Source organism: Cicer arietinum, chromosome 6 (assembly GCF_000331145.2).
Source record: "Cicer arietinum cultivar CDC Frontier isolate Library 1 chromosome 6, Cicar.CDCFrontier_v2.0, whole genome shotgun sequence".
NCBI lineage: Eukaryota > Viridiplantae > Streptophyta > Magnoliopsida > Fabales > Fabaceae > Cicer > Cicer arietinum.
This window is the reverse complement of record NC_021165.2, coordinates 41,735,058-41,741,621: the sequence shown is the minus strand read 5'-3', so window position 1 is coordinate 41,741,621 and position 6,564 is coordinate 41,735,058.

The window sequence follows — 6,564 nt, the reverse complement described above, 5'->3', positions numbered from 1 at the left end:
TATAGAGTGTAGGTTTTGTCATGAACCCCGATATGTTCCTCGTAAGCCTGGGATAGGTAACCATAAAGACATTCCAGTTAAGAAGATGTTCTATATGCCAATCACTCCTAGGTTAAAAAGATTGTATGCATCAACGAAAACTGCTGCCCAAATGAGATGGCATCAACATAATAGATCAAGTTCAGGCATTTTACGTCATCCATCTGATGGGGAAGCTTGGAATCATTTTGATGCAAGGTATCCAGACTTCGCAAATGAACCAAGAAATGTAAGGCTTGGGTTATGTTCTGATGGCTTCACGCCATACATTCAGGCATCTTCATCCCCATATTCTTGTTGGCCTGTTGTTGTGACCCCGTATAATCTCCCGCCTGAAATGTGCATGACTAAACCATTCATGTTTTTGACTTGTCTCATACCTGGACCATCTAACCCAAAAGCAAACATTGATGTGTATTTACAACCATTAATAGACGAGCTTCAACAATTGTGGAGTGAAGGGGCTTTGACTTATGATATTTCCATGAAACAAAACTTTGTAATGAGGGCAACCTTAATGTGGACAATTAACGATTTTCCTGCTTATGGCATGTTATCTGGATGGAGTACCCAAGGTAAGTTGGCATGTCCGGTGTGTATGGATGGAAATAAGGCTTTTACTTTAAAATACGGTGGAAAAAATTCATGGTTTGATTGTCACCGTCGTTTCTTACCTCATAATCATGCATTTAGAAGAAGTAAAAAAGGGTTCACTAAAAATAGGGTTGTGAAGGATGAACCTCCTCCAATATTGAATGGTGAAGAAGTTTGGGGTTTGGTTCACAATATTCCACGAGTGATAGATAATGCTCATACTAAATTGTCTGGATATGGAGTTAGCCATAATTGGACTAAACGAAGCATATTTTGGGATCTTCCATATTGGAAAGATAATTTATTAAGGCATAATTTAGATGTCATGCACATAGAAAAAAACTTCTTTGATAATGTGTTTAACACTGTCATGAATGTTAAGAACGAGACTAAGGACGATGAAAAAGCACGAATGGACTTGGCCATCATTTGCCAACGTAGCGACCTGGAGTTGGTTCCACATAACAATGGAAAAATGAAAAAACCTAAGGCAAATTATTGTCTTACGTCTAGTGAGGCAAAGAAAGTTTGTAAATGGATAAAGGAGCTTAAGATGCCAGATGGGTATGCGTCTAACTTGGCAAGATGTGCAGATGTTAATAGAGGACAAATGAATGGGATGAAAAGCCACGATTGTCATGTATTTATGGAGTGTTTGCTTCCATTTGCATTTAGTTCATTGCCTGACCATGTGTGGAAACCATTAACAGAATTAAGTCAATTCTTTAAGGGCTTGTGCAGCAATACCTTAAGACATGATGAATTGGTCAAATTGGGTGAAAATATTCCATTCATCATATGCAAACTTGAAAGAATCTTTCCACCAGGATTCTTTGATTCAATGGAGCATCTTCCAATTCACCTCCCGTATGAGGCAAAACTTGGTGGTCCAGTTCAATATCGATGGATGTATCTGTTTGAAAGGTAATTTATATTCACCTTTAACGGTTTCATTTTTTTTCTAAATATTTCCACTTTTATTAAGTTATTGCTCTCACTTTTCCAGAATGATGGGTGATTTTAAGCGCACAGTGAAAAACAAGGCTAGAGTGGAAGGCTCAATATGTATGTCATACTTACATCGAGAGACAACATATTTTTGTTCCCACTATTTCAAAACAATCTCTTTGTTTAATAGAAGCCAACGTAATGAAGGTGCAAAATTAAATGATGTTGTCACAACAACACTGTCAATTAGCAATCAATTAGGACGTCCTAGTGGGAAGGCCCAAACACATTGGTTGAATGATGTTGAAAGAAGGTCTGCTCATGTACACATCCTCATCAATTGCAACGAGGTCAAGCCATATATTGAGTAAGTAGTATGTAAGCACACACCCCACATAATTACCAAATACATGTAATAACAATTCTCTCATTATTGACAGCGCCTTTTTGCACTCTAATTCCATTCTTGAAGAAGATCCTATATCTCAAACTCGTATACATGGAGAATTCCCAGAATGGTTTCGTGCGTATGTAAGTGCTTTATTGAAGTTTGTTGCAAATAAATTAGAACTTCTCACCTAACTATTGTGAATATCATGTTTGTATAGGCCATTGACAAGGAAAATGGCGTGACTGACCCTAACTTGTTATCATTAGCTTGGGGTCCTAACTCAATGGTTAAAACTTGGCACAAGTATTACATTAATGGGTACAAATTTCACACAAAAGCTTGGTCTCAGGGTAAGAAAACCATAAATAGTGGAGTTTATGTGAAAGGGGTTACTGGAGGAGGGGAAGATGATTTCTATGGAGTCATCCAACATATCTTCGAGTTGGAGTATTACAAATTGCCTTACAAAGTAGCCTTGTTTTATTGCCAATGGTTTGATCCTAGACGGAACAGAGGAACCAAAGTTCATCCACAATATGATATTGTAGATATCAAGATGAATCGAAAATATGATCTCTATGATCGCTTCATAATTGCACAAAAAGCTAGACAGGTGTATTATGTACCCTATCCTGAAACGCGAACTGATAAGCGTCACTGGGCTACAGTTATCAAAACAAAGCCTATGGGTCATGTAGAGGTGGATGGAGCCGATGAGGACATGCCATATCAAGATGAAGATATGGCACATGTTGAACAATTAACTGAAATTGAAGAAATGGTTGGCTTGCATGATGAAACACATAGCGATGAAGAAGTCAATGTAACGTTTGTTCCAAATATTCCAATTGATAATGATAGTGATATGGATGATGAAGATGGGGATGATTTTTCAATTGACATTTGAATTTTTAGTAAGTATAAATAGTAGTTGATTGTTTGTATAAATCTTCATATTCTACCTTTTGATATATTAGTTTTAGATTCAAGTTCTTTAATGTTGTAGAGTTGATAATCTTGAATTGTGTTTACTATTGTGTGTGCTAATTGTTTTTATTCATGTTATTTTTTATAGATGACTCCAAAAAAAAAAGATTAGACTCAAGCTTCCTTTGAAGAAAAATCGCATGATTTTACCGCATAAGGTAACTCAAGCAGCTCAACAGGTACAAGCAACAATTGATCATTTTCCACTAGATGCCAATGCAACTACACCAACCTCACAATATGTGCGACATCCCACCCAACAACATGTTAAGCCTCCTACCCAACAAGCTGCGTTGCTTCCACTCCCACCTAATAAGGTGCATCAATCTGAACCAATTATAGTGATGATGCCCACACCAAATTTTTTCCCAAAAGACAACATTTCCCCGACTGTTGATCGTTCACCGTCACAACCATTAACACCAGTTACTTCACGACATACTTCAATTTCCGCTAATCCACCATCTTCAATATCGCTTGATATTGGTAATAAGACTCAAGGGTCAAGATGTGCAGATTCTAGTCATGGGGTTGCGGCTGATGGGAGAACAATGATATGGCCAGATGGTCGAGGGTATGTAACTACATAAGGATTAACTTTTCATTACTACATAAGGATTATGGTTCATTTGAAGTTATTTTTTTTTTAAATTGTTTACAGGTGGTTACCGTGTAGGGTGGCCTCCAGGGCCCTCACCTCAGTCATTACATCACAATATGTTGATCCGTATCCTAGCTGGGGAGCAATCCCAGAATTAACTTTGGAACGTTGGTTCGACAAATTTGGTGTAAGATTAAGTTATATATCTTGTTAATGAGTTGAACTATTGTGTGGATGCTAATTGCAACATTATAATTTATTTGTAATGTAATGTTGCAGGAGAAAGTTGCTTGGTTGCCTGAGCACAATTTTCAGATTAAGAATATCTTCAATACAAAAGGATCAATGCGTCTTTCTGATATGTTGATGCAAGCGAGAAAGAAGCGTAAGTGTCCAACTTGGATGGGAGAAACTGTTTGGAATGATCTTGAGAAGATATGGATGGATCCGTCGTTTAAGAAGATATCAAATCAAGCTAAGAAAAATCGTGCTTCTTCTAAAGGAGGAGCTGTCCATACTGGTGGATCTATATCCATTGCTGAACATACCATTCGATTGGTACACTTTTTATATTAAGGACATACCTACTATTTGCTATTTTTATTGTTTTGTTGTGTTGTTGTTTCAAAATGCATAGAGTTATTTTGCTGAAATATTTTGTTGTTTCCTTTGTTGCTGAAATGTGACTCACGGTTATGTTGTTTTTTATTTTTTGTAAGGCTGAAGAGTTAGGTAGAGACCCCACATTGGATGAGGTCTTTTTAAAAACTCACACTAAGAAGAAGGACAACTCTTGGGTTGATGAAAGAGCACAAAAAACATATGTAAGAAATATTAAATCATTCATTCATTCTTTCACTTGTATTTCTTGGAAAAGTAATTTGATTATGTTAAGTAATTTGATTATGTTAAATCATTTTCTATTTGAGTAGGAAACATATCAAGGTAAGTTGCTCGACAAGAGGATGAGCAACGCACTAAAGAGCTCCAGATACAGCTAGCAACAGTGGCAAAAAGTGTTGCTTCCATACCGGCTGAGTCATCCCGTCGTCGTCGTCATCCAGATTATGACGAGGATGAGTCTAACGATGATGACGGCGATGAGTAGTACTTATTTCATTGTTAGTTTGGTATAGTAGTACTTTGAAACTTATGGTAGTGACAATATGTATTTTGGTTATGTGTATTTTGAAACTTATGGTTATGTGTATTTTGAAATTTATGGTAGTGACAATGTGTAAGTTATGGTAGTGAGAATGTGTATTTTGAAACTTATGGTAGTGCAAGTTGCCCTTATTTTGAAATTTGTGGCAGTCAGGAGGTGTAATTTGAAAATACTATTTACATAATATTTCACTTTGTTTTGACAATGATGTTTAATATGCTTATAATTAATTTTAAATATATATTAAAAAATACAGGAAACCGTAAAAAAACAAAAATAGAATTAAAATCATTATTTCATTACCCACGGACAATTCATGGATAAAATTATCAATATTAAATATAAAATAGTAGACTTGTCACGGATGATCCGTGGGTAACGTAACCTACGACTTTTCCGTCGATAACTATCTACTATTTTACCTACGGCAAATCTATGGGTAACGTTACCCACAGACAATCCCTAGGTAAGTGTGTCCCACAGCTTGTCTGTCGGTAAATATTTTCCTACGAGCGATTTAGCTACGAACTCGTGTCCGTGGGTAATCCGTAGGTAATTTTACGTTACCTATGGATAGTCCGTGGGTAAAGATAAAATTTGCCGTAGGTAATAACAGTTTTTCTTGTAGTGGAAAGTTATGGTGAATTGTATTCGATCTTTTCTGATTGATCTTATTTGTCCTTACTAAAGCAGTTTTTTACCATAGAAGTACCCCAATTTTGTCAGCCGAATTATTATTATTTTTAAAAAAAAAGTCATATGTTTAATTTTAATATTTGTCATAATTACTATTTTCCTAAAAAATGGTTCCCTCTGCTTCTGGCTCAGGTTCTACTTCGTTTTGGTTCTGTTTATGCCCTAGTTCTGGTTCCCTCTAGTTTTGGTTCCATCTGGTTCTAGTTTTATCTTAGGTTCTGGTTCTACCTCGCACTACTAGAAACAAGCGATTTACGTGCAGCTTTTCCTCCGGAAATTAATCCGCAGGAAATACATAAGGACTTTCCTGCAGATCACATTTATATAGAGATATGTCCTGCGGTAACGGGTTTCGCAGGTAAAATGGCAGGAAAACTTTTCGTTTGCTGCGGATTTACATGCGACTACTTATCCGCAGCAAATATCATCGTTTTCCTTAGAATTTTCCTGCGGATATATTTCCATAGGAATGATCCGCAGCTAAGTTTACATTTGCTATATTCGTAGGTAATTCTGTAGATATATTTCGTGCCAATTTTGTTTTTATATAAATAATGTAAATTTTATGATAATAGTTGTTTGTTCTGATATCCTCTGGTCCTGGTTGCCTCTAGGTTTTTGTGTCTTTGGTTTCAAATGTCTCTAATTCATAATTAAAGTTAGTTTGATTGTAGTTTTAATCTATCTATTTTTATCAATTCAAAAAATTGATTCATTTATTTTAAAAGTCTATTTTTTTATCTATCTCATTTAGTTGTAGAAGAACATGCTAGTTTAATTGGTAATCGATAATATTATTATTTAATATATATATTAAAAATATTTTGAACTCGGCTTAACAAACAAAAGTTTGAAATAACTTTATATTTACTCAAGATAAGATAATAAAAAACTAAACATGTAAAAGTTATTATCATATTAGAGAAATTACAAAGTTCATGTACATTTTCTATGTGTCATATGTTCGAGTATTATGAAGAAAAATCAATTTTGTAACATCTTCTAAGTAGAGATGGGAATATAATTCGTACTCGCAGGTACCCACCTAAACCCATTTGATTTGGACAGAGAAAATCAACTTTAATCGAGTGTGCAGATTTTCTCTGAAATTAAAATTTAAGGACGGTGACGAGTTTGGGTGGT